The sequence below is a fragment of the Dysidea avara genome, chromosome 14, assembly GCF_963678975.1.
Source record: "Dysidea avara chromosome 14, odDysAvar1.4, whole genome shotgun sequence".
NCBI lineage: Eukaryota > Metazoa > Porifera > Demospongiae > Dictyoceratida > Dysideidae > Dysidea > Dysidea avara.
In genome coordinates, this window is record NC_089285.1 from 11,397,424 (window position 1) to 11,409,144 (window position 11,721).

Consider the following 11,721-nt stretch of genomic DNA (forward strand, 5'->3'; position numbering starts at 1 on the left):
CGAAATTGGCTTCTGGTGGGCGTGGCAGTAACAGACGTGTACTGAACAGTCGACACGCTAGAACTTCTCGGCCACTAATACAAGGTTAGTTACGGCATAGGCCTAGGCGTGTATTGATTCAGTTCAGTTGATCATGTGATGCCATGTAGTTTTGTGTTAGACCCTACAACTAGTTAACATTATTTGCACAGAAATAGCTATTGTGTTGATTGGCACATATGCTTAAAAGTCACCATCATTACTGGAAATGTACATGTGATTAATATAATAGTCATGTTGTCTCTGCCCTTATATCATATAGCTACTGTACCCAAATACGTAATCATTTGGACCTTGACTAGGTTGTTTTTGTTTATGTAAATAAACTGTTAAGTAATTACTAGACAACAAAACTGAAAAAGATGGTAAAAGCAGCTTAAGTAAGTAGTCAGTTTCAAATAAATAGAGGTGTACTGATATGACTATGGGGGGAAGGGGGACTGTTGGACAAGCAGTAAAAGTGTGTGCATGTGTGTGTACTTTTGTGCATGGTGTGTTTGTGTGTGTGTGTGCGTGTGCGTGTGTGTGTGTGTGTGACAGAGGATTGCCTGCAACGACTTCTAGCACCTGAGTAGTGCACAGGTGTCCCAGTGCTGGTTCACTGGGTAGGCGTGACCGTGTTAGCACGGCAGCTGAAGGCTTTGCTTTTTGCTTTGTGTATACGTGCATGTGTGTGTGCACCAGTGTAAGAACGATTTTTGGAGTGGGGTGGCCAAAGCTATATATTATAGTCACCACAACCACTAGTAGTTCTATCCATTCTTTAGGTGTTGATTCATGAGTAGAGCTCAATACAACAGGAATTGTCCATTTTTTGTAACACACCCTCATGTATTTAAAGTAAGCAGATTGCAATTGACTGCAAAGGAGCTTAAATTCTTATGCTGTTATTTAACATACTGTTGGCAGACCATAGTTGAAAACAAGCACATTGTTATAGTGTGCATTAAAATTTCAATCCTATATTATCAAATTGACCACAACACCAGTATGTAGTGCATGGGACCTATTTAGGTAGAACAATATGTGTGGTATGTGAGAATAAACAACAACCACAATAACCTTAATGTATACAGCAGCCTGCTCACTCTTGAATATTCTCTGTAGTATGTAGCAGTACAGCAGTGGCAGCTGTGGAGCAGCAAAACACTGGGTGGTCTGTAGTGCTGAAATATTTTTTCTCAAACCCTAAATCTCCTCCCCATTTTCCTTTTCAAATAGTAACAAAATTATGACTAGTCACATGATTGTGCTTAGGGTAACTGTTGTGGAGTAAGTTGGCATACTACAGGATTAAATTCCAAGTGTTGGCACTCAATATCACAAGAGTTGATACTTATTCTGGTTCACAATAAAAATTGAAATGATTGCCTCACTTTTATAATTGATTAAAACACTATAATTTCATGTGTTGTGCACTGATATACTTTATTTCAACCCTTTGTTAACCCATTAAAGGTCACTGCCACTATATGGTGGCATGGCATTATAACTCACTCATAGAATAAACTTTAGCCTTGTACAACACATTTCAAAGCAAAATGCATATGTACTAGTACTAAAGTGGACATACATCCTGTTTCTGGGATAACTGGTTCCTTCCTGGAGTAATATGTTTGCTATGTGTCACATGAGCATGTAGTGTCGAGTATTTGGTCAGTGGAATCATCATTTTGCTTCATGTTGTAATGTTTCTGATCTGATATGTGCAGGTTTACTAAACGTTTTCAGCAATGGAAATTATTTTATTGATTGCACTGGGACACCCTGCTAATTAAATTATTCGTTACGTGAAAACCACAAATTAAGAAAAATGTAAAAATTGATATATTAAATACAGTGGAAAACTGTAACACATGCAAATCCTTTTAAAATTATCGTATTTTGCATCTTACATCAAGTACCGTATAGCTGGTTATTTTCGAAGGGTTTTTATTTTCGGATATTTTGAAGAGGCCCTTCTCTTCGAAATTAAATTCCCAAGTCCTGTTGCTCTTCAAAACAAATTCCCAAAAGTAAAATAACGTATACTTCCATGTAATCAAACAACACGTATTCACTCATGTATTCTTTACAAGTTTAAGCTCAGTATTATTAATAGTCGTTGAATAGTATCATTACTGCATCAATAGCCAGTAAAGTATCCAGAATGGCATTGTTGGGAATCCATGCTGTCTGCTACTGTACCCTGGTCGAGCCGATTGCCTCGTCAGAGGCTGCTATCTACTCCACTTATAACTCAGTCTTCTTTCCTGTGTGTAAAAGTGGGAATTATTCCATTCCCGATTCCATCAGTAAGGCAAGCACATGTAGACTCTATATATTTTTGTAATTTGTGACATGAATTTCTATTTGCTTGAAATACACCAGACTACTTTTGAAATATGCATTCTTCGAAATTAAAACCTTCGAAACCCAGATTTTACTGTTCCTACGAAATTTCTGGTTCAAAAATAACCAGCTATACAGTATGTCCATGTCTTATGCAGCATTAAAGGGATTTAACTGTGTAGCTATACATTGAGTTTACATATCAGAAACTGTTTTGTTTTCAACATATAACTGTCTGCTATTGATGTTGTTACTCTGCAATTACAGAACTTTCAAATAAACATTAGCTACTTCAGTCACTGGGCCTGAGAATATAGAGCACGTGGCTCAACAGGTCATATCTTACTTTTACTATTACGTATATATATATATATATATATACACCGTATTTACTCAATTCGTGCTGCACCCTCGAATATACTGCGCATGCGGTACTATTTGAAGGTCTTTATCCTTGTTTCCGAAAATTATTTTAATTGTACCACACCCTTGAATAGCACTGCACTATACTTTCATAATTACTCTTTACTAGTGCTCTAATACCTTTAGTATTAATCTCCATCTCGATTTAAGGAAGGCATTGTCCTGGTAAAACTTAAAACAACTGTCACATATTCAAAATTCTGGATATTACTTAGAAAATTGACCATGTAACACAAGGCGTGACATAGTTGTGCTACAAGGACTTGAGTGAAAGAAAAGTCTTGCATAGAAGAAGTAAGTAGCAACGTGCTGTGATTGCGCTGAGCACTTCAAGGAGTTTCTACAAAGAAACCCCATTGCATCCCTGGAAATACCAAATGGAATTTTCCAGGAGTGGGAAAAAAAATCTCGCTGCAAGCGCAGCATCTGGATCAATGGTTTCAAAGTACTATTGCTTACTTGATTACTTAAATTCCTGTCCTGCACATAATACACCAAATGAAAGAATGCAAAAATTTGAATTCCTGCTGTATTTAGCTCCATCTAGTGAAACTTTTACTCTTACTTTGTTGTCGGCAGGATCCTATAAAACATTGTTGCATGTGAATACACTATATAATTCAGTGTACGCACACTAACCATTCTTATAATTGTCTGAGACAGCAGCTTTATAAAATCACATTGTGCCCCTTCTACTGTACCACTGGCTTTCTCAACAGGCACAATTTCCAATTACTTTTGAAGGTTAGTCATCGTTATAAGAAAAAAGAATATATTGGGAGCTATAATTACCTTATCAAGCTATGTACACACATGGAGGCAAGTATCAGGTAAATACATCCTAGTCAAACATAAGAAATTTTGACTCTTGTATGTTCATAACAGGCATAATTATGAAACATAGTACAACCCTACAAAGTGGAAAGTTTTACAGGGACCAATGTTAAATTCCATTATTCACAATATAAGGAGATGTGGTGTTCCATTCCACGTTTGGACGCCAAAAGATGAATCATCTTCTGGAAGTACATCTTATTCTTTTACTTCATTAGTCGAGTATCAAAAAAGAATTTAATGAAATTCTTTCCATCAAAGATTTTGCTGTGTCAGCCATCTGAAAAGGCAAAAGATGTACAAAAATTATGGGAGGTAATCATGTGTATATACACAAGTGCATGACTATTAATAAAATACAGGATTTTAGAGACATATACGACATCATTTCTGCAAGGAACCCATGTAACCCACTTTTTGGCTATGAAGAGCTACAGAATATGATAAGTACATGACAGAAGAGCTTGTATAGGGACTGTGCAAATTACATCACTGTTCTATTCCACATATTTTCAAAAATATAATTCACCCTCTCAGAATTTATGCTTTTTCAACAAATTGTTGATGGGGCTTTGAAGCAAGGATAATTCTAGATTAATCAATTAAGGCAGGATAGATAATTTAGTTACATGGAAAAATGGTTAGCGACTGAGAATTAAACTTTTTTATGGTTGTTCTATTAGAGTAATGACTGCTCTATTAGAGTATCCAGTAGAAAATTAATTGTTATTACCCCTGTAATAGCGTATCTGTTATTATAACATAGGAATAATAATTATTGCATTTTCTGCCCATGCATACAAAATCAATGTTTACATCCCTAAGACCTAAGATGTATACTATTTGATTTTAAGCATAGTAATATGTGTTATACTTACAGTTGAAAGTGTGGGTTAAATCATATACCGACTCCTAGGAATTACATATGAACTACCGTCCTAAGTACGTCACTCCTTATATGCACATTTTATCATACCATGTGGGATTCTTTATTAAAAAAATATGGAAATTAAACAATTCAGTTGGTAAGGTGAATCACATGCATGCTACTCACCGATATTTTTAAATTTGCAGCTGTGGAGAACAAGAATGACGTCTGCAAGTCCATCTATTTCAAATCGTCAGATAAATGGAATCCTACCACAGATATCATAAAGCACCAACAGAAACTCAGTAAATTGGCTGTATATGAAAGAGAAAATACACGTATGTTATATGTTTATAGTTAAGGATGTGGGAATTATGAACAAATTATTTTAGTAATAGTTAAGTTACTCAGGTATCTGAAACAGTTTTCTCACACCATTTGTATTAGATCAAGATACTATAATAGAGCAGTCATTTACTCTAATAGAATGATCAGAGGAAAATACTAAGTACTCTTTACTACATTAGTCACTAAGCATTCTGATAACTCCCTTGCAAAGCAATTTTCTCAACATTTTGGTTACAAAAGAAATGGCTATGAAAATAGAATATAATTTAGGGAATAATAGACAACTTGACTGGAATAGAGTAACAGTAAAAATTTGAACATAATTCCTACAACCCTATTTAAATTGTTGTTTTACTATGCACATGATTCTATATGCAGGCAACGCAAAGCATCATGGTGGCAGAATGGTGGCATTCTTACAAACAGAGCGAAGAGACATAAAACTGATTAGTTACTTAACGATACTGTTGTGAAATTAATGCATATAGTAGATTTTATATTAATTACTGTGCTTAATTTACAAAAAGAAGGGGAAAAAAAACAATGATGCTAATAAATGATCTCAAGAGTATAGGTCTAAAACAATGATCTCTAGAGTATAGGTCAGCATATAAAATTAACAGATACCAGCACAAAAGTAGCATAAAAATGTGGTCATGAATGATGAAACAAAGGCTCGTTTGTAGCTCGAGTTGTAGATATTAATCTGTAGGATTTGAGAAACTACTTGCAGGTGAACAACATTCAAAGAATACGAGGCTTGTGCACAGAGATTTTAGCTTGATTTCTCAATTTTAATTTTTCATCTATGCAAATGGTGGGTCTGTTTATCCTGTGAAACAACTAAACAAGTTGACATAGTCTTAGCTGTGTTTGGGACCTATAGTGGAACTTCTCTTATACAGACCTCAGGCACCTCCATTGTCCATACAGCTTGTAGTTTATTGACTGACCATAATGAAATTCAGTTTATATGAAAGCACACCTAAAGGTTGCTATTTATCTGTCAGGTGGCTTGTGTATTCTACTAATAATAGCTACCACTTGTTTGCTAGGTGATAATGGAATTTTACAGTCCAGGGAAGTGACTATGAATGTTCTGTAGTGACTTCCCCTCTACCCATTAAACCACATAACACTAACTGATAGCAATGATAACATTACAGTGGAACAAATTAAGGACACAATAGAAGAAACCTCCATAATAAGGACAAAAATTTGGTCACAACAAGTCTGGTTAATACATTTCCAAAATATCCGTAATTGTCGTTAAGTTTTGGTTGCATCATTCTCAGAAGAATTGTGAAAGGAGAAAAATGGCTGACAAACCCAACATATCAGAGGTGACAACCTTCAACAAGACGAAGCTAAAAAAATAGAGAGGTTCCATTGTACTTGTACTAGCATTGGTACTTGCCCTACGTGCAGGACCATCTCCACATTTTAAAGCCAGACCAAGCATTAAACACCAGCACTGTTCATGTAGCTATGTAGTATGCATGATGATGTCACTTTTTAAAAGAGCATGAAGTTTTCTTGTGCCATCATGTTGATGCAAAAACCAAAGTTGTTTGTTTGTTGTGGTTTTGACAGGAATATAGATCAATTATTGACTGAGCCTTCCCTACCAGTGACTTCAACATGCTGTAAAGAACAAACAAAAGCATTGGTACCTGCTTTACATGCAGGACAACTAATACAACAATGATTAATATATTGGGAACTAAGCATTGTACTTGTATAGCATAATACATGTAGTATGTTACTCTATACATTTCTGCAATACACACAGTAGTATGTACCAGACCACCAGGATAAGAGAGGTTCCACTGTACTTAACATTGTCACTATAGAGAGGCCATGAAGTATGCTTGTTTGGGACTGCAAGGCCGGTTAAAGCAGGTAGATTAAATGTTGCATCTTACATGACCATCCATGCTTAATCCTCAAGCAGTTTGCTACTGTCAGCAGGAAAGTAAACAGAATGCTATTAGTCTCTACTGGACCACAACTCAATGGATCAGTGTAATGTTCTGTCAGGTACACATACTCTTACATACTCATTTTGCAGAAGCCCCAGCTATGTAAATTTGTTTTTGGCATTTTCTCAAACTGCAAAGTAGGCTGCTCTCTCCTAGCACTTCACGTTACTACTCACCAAGCACTTTACCACCTTTACATGTTACCACTCACAATGTACCGTATAGCATAAATATTTCAATTAGGAAATTTTTTTTTGACAGGTATTATGTTAGCATTGTAATTTAGACCTCCATGTTATGTAATAGAATTTTTTCAAATTATTACAACACCTTGAAACCCCTCTCCCCCTTAGAAATATTTAGGCCAACATTTATTAAGTACTTGTTTCCTGTCCCCAAAAGAACATTCAACTAGTGCGGGCAGGCAGTTATTATTATTAATAAAGTTTTTTTCATCAAAATACTGCAAAAACAAGCATCAGATAGCCAGCTGGCTGCCTCAGTGAAGTAAAATTAACCATCTGTAGGGTCAAACAACCTGCAAAACTCCAATAAACAATCATATTTGTGTGCCGAGATATACGTATGCTGGGACCAACGCTGGAGGCACACAAATTACAAATAATTTCCATATTTCTAATTATTTATAAATCCCAATAATTACCAATGCGGGCGACAAAATTTAAAACTGGACGTGGGCAGGTGACAGGAAAAATGCATTAAGAAGAAAAGTTGGCCTTAGGTTATATTACCAATAGAGGTTATCCGTTTTTGTTATTTTCAGTTAGTAACGGTTACTAGACACCATGTTTTTTTGAGGCAAAAATCAATGGGACCAAGTGAAACTTTTTGCAATTTTACACAATTAAAGAATGACTTGGGGGGGAATCGCTACACCAAGTGAGGTACTTCACATGTTGCTGTCAGCAGTGTTGGGAGTAACGCGCTACTTATGTAACGCGTTACGTAATATTATTACTTTTGTGGTAACAAAGTAATATAACGAAATACGCTATAAAAACAGGTAATATAACTCAAGTTACTTTACTTACAAATGTAACACGTTACCTAAGTAATATAGTTACTGTAACGAATCTAATATTACGTAATATTATTACTAAAAGTAACGAAGTTACTAATCTCGTTAGTAACCCACTGAGTAACGCCTTGCCACAACGAAGTAATGAAGCCTACTAAGTGAGGCTTATTCACCAGCTACTTACTTATATCAAGACTTGCACATTGTCCAACAACGCAATCGTGTCATGTGATAAGGTGGTAGTTTCACACGTGACAGCTTAAGGCTATGGACACAAAGTAATATAATATGTAATATTATTACAGTTACTTTATTTTATGGGTAATATGTAACTGTAACTAAATAGTTCAGCTGCAAGTAATATGTAATATGTAACTAGTTACTTTTACAAAGTAACTTGCCCAACACTGGCTGTCAGACCTTCAGTGCTGGCCACCTCACTGGGCACTGTAAAGCGTCAACAATAAGCTAACAAAAAACGCCAGCCCTACTTAGTCTCGCGTGGCCAGGCCCTTTTCTTTCTTTTGTGTGGGGCCGGGGAAAGAAAAGGGTCTGGTGAACATAGTATAGCATCGTCATTGGGCTATCCCGAGATTGTGGGGATTCTACTGCGCAGCTTCCGGATTGTTGTTTGGTGAAAATGACGTGATCTGCTGCATTTGTGTCCTGTTACCATAGATATTTCAGTAGTAGCTATGGTAACAGGATGCAAATATTAGCAAATCACGTCATTCGTGCCAATCAACAATCCGGAAACTGCGCAGTAGAATCCCCACAATCTCGGGATAGCCCAACGACGATGCTATACTATGTTCACCAGACCCTTTTTCTTTCCCGCCCCCACACAAAAGAAAGAAAAGGGTCTGGCTACGCGAGACTAGGCCCTACTTGTGGATGGAATGCGGCATATCCCTTGCCTCACTCGTCACTTAAACTTTAGTAACAAACGGTGGACATGAACATAAAACATATAGCTGCGGGCAGAGTTTAATACATCCGGACCCACAGAAAGGCAAGTACGACTAAATGCGCGAAAACTAGTCGAAAAACATTTTGACACACAAATATTAATCACAGTACGCTACTGCTAACCTGTAGAGATGGAGAAGACACCTCGGAAAACACCCGCTGATGAGTAGATGCTTGGCCAGGTCTGTCCATAGATAATATACGCGCTATCTATGGTCTGTCAAAGCTATTAGCAAAATTATGATAGAGGCGCTTTTCAATAAACTCCGCTTATTCTAGTAATTTATTGTAGTTTACAAAGATTGGATATGGCAGCTTTTTTAAAAATTATTTGTACTATGAAAATCGTCGAATTTAGACTTAGTGGTTGGTTAAATGTTTTAACAAAAGACTGTTCTATCACAAGGGAACCGGGAAACACAGAAAACTTCATGCCTGGATTGTTAGTGTGAGTCGATAATGCAGTTACCAATCGTCTTCTGTGTATTTTCCATAAGCGTATTTTGTACTATGAAAACCGCCGTATATAGCTTTCATCTTTTAATGGTAGATAGATTTCATTATTATTATTATTATTATTGATTGTTGTGCAGACCTAGGTTAGGATTAGGAAAAAGGAAATCATCAGCATTAATATCAATTTGGTGAGATATAATTTTAAATAACATTGTAGCCTTCTGTTCATTCCTGCATCTGGCTAAGGTGGGCCAATTAAGGTTCATGTTCGATATTGCTGCTATAACCGGGGAAGTGGCTAAAGATTATCTGACGCTGCATGCCAAAGCGCTAAAAGGCTTGCTCCCATATAGGCGCGTACATCTCGTGAATTAAAAATTTTTTTTTAGAAGTCACTCAATTTCTGGATATGTCTAGAGAGTTGCGGACCCCTCGCTCGCTCGTAAAAGATGAAAAATCGTTTTTACTAGTATTGGCATGCTGACATACAATGGACCCGCTTTAAGCGACAAAAATATAAAGTTACAAATGTATTCAATATCTAACATTTTAAGGTGCTTACCACAACGTCTTATAGCGAGACCGAATTGTTTTCACTAAGACGCGCGAAATGAGGTGCGTGCCACGTCTTTTCTACTGAGGTTTTCACCAGCGTTCGAATCTGTGTGACGCCGTGCGTAAGTGCGTAGCGGTTAGCGTGATTGCACACTAAGCCTTTTGTCATCACGTTAACCGGTGCGCTCTAACGCACGACGTCACGCAGATTCGAACGCTGGTGAAAACCTCAGTACAGGTTGCTATAGGCTCACGTGAAAAGTTTCCTATCCATAGCGCGTATATTATCTATGGTAGGGTCCGCAATCCAAAAAATCAACTTTCACAAATCAATCCCCCTACCATTGTGGGATGTTCATTGTAGTATCCCATTGCTAGATCCACCATGAAACCGGAGGCACGATTGTTGTCTTCACAGAACTATCGATTTTAGTATTTCGTGAGATGCAAAAATTATTTTTAAAATTTCGTGCTCCACACAAAGAGCAAGATAGAACTTGCTGCTTAGCTAGGTATTATCTAGAGTTAATGTAGTTAAAAAGTACGCACAGTAATAAGCAAATGATTCACTGGGTTCCCAGCACAGGATTGCTTTCTCTCAAAAAGCAGAAAACAAAACACAAATTTTCAAATTCAAACTGCCCTACCAGCCAAGATAAGAAAAGCCAACTCTTCCTCATAGTAATGTGATAAGGTTGGATGCATTGTCTGTCTATACTGTTAGTCTGGAAAAGATCTGAGACTTCTCACCATCTGGGTGAAGAACGTCAAAATTTTCGTGCGTCGTTTCAAGGGATTCTCTCAATGGTACCAAAGTGCTTTCCAGTACTTCTGATGCCACACTGGTCACTTAATTTTGTTTAGAATGATGATAAATGATGGATCAAAACGTTTGGTAGTAGTGGTACTTGGTGTTTCTGTGATTTCATATGATGCAGTATACCAGCAGCTCACCAGGAGCTCCACCCAGCTCGAATCAAAAATGAAAGATTTTGTGCATTTTTCGGTTTGTTTTGGGGTGTTTTGAAGCTTAATAGTGATGTAGGGTGATCTAGTGAAGATTTGAAGCTGCTGTGGAGCGTGAGAGGTGAAGTCAAATTTGGACGATTTTGCTGCCTCCCTTGATGCATAGCTTAGAGCGAGGCGTGGAAGCTGTAGATGAAACAATAATTGACAACCGCTATTACCAAACATTCAGGGACATCTTCTGCCATAGTTTTAGTCTATAATTGATGATTGTTGTCGCTGCAGAAGCGCTGGAAATGATTAGAAAGCGCAACACAATTCTTTGATAGTGCAGAAAATTTTGACGCTTGTCACCCAGATGGTGAGAAGTCTCAGATCTTTTCCAAACTAACAGCATAGACAGACTATGCACCCAACCGTATCAAAACACTATGAGGAATAGTTGGCTTCTCTTGCCCTGGGTGGTAGGGCAGTTTGAATTCGAAACTTCATATTTCTTTGTCTGTTTTTTCAAAAAAAGCAACCCTGTGCCAGACACCCAGCTAATCATTTACTTACTTCTGTACGTAGTTTTCAACTACAACAACTCTGGATACGATTTGGCTAAGTGGCAAGTTTCATCCAGTCCTTTGTGTGGAGCACGAAATTTTAAAAATAAATCTTGCATCTTGTGAGATACTGAAAATGATATTTCTGTGAAGACAACAATCGTACCTCCGGTTTCATGGTGGATCAAGCAATGGGATACTACAATGAACATCCCACAATGGTAGGGGGATTGATTTGTAGAAGTTGATTTTTCGGATTGCGGACCCTATCTATGGGTGAACAAAACGATAGCCTACAATTTACGGGCCCATATAAATAGCCGCTGTGTTGATTTTTTCACTGTTCAACGTCGCTTCGGCCCG

General features: G+C 37.2%; 1 long non-coding RNA gene across 1 annotated transcript; it reads right to left on the reverse strand.

Annotated features, from left to right (window-relative positions):
• Window positions 1–3,252: 3,252 nt before the first annotated feature.
• Window positions 3,253–9,060, reverse strand: LOC136244724 (uncharacterized). Its single transcript, XR_010695548.1, has 4 exons — window positions 8,957–9,060; window positions 4,682–4,809; window positions 3,433–3,907; window positions 3,253–3,376 (listed from the first exon to the last, which is right to left on the reverse strand). It is a non-coding gene; the product is annotated as an uncharacterized lncRNA (long non-coding RNA).
• Between the last annotated feature and the right edge of the window lie 2,661 nt (window positions 9,061–11,721).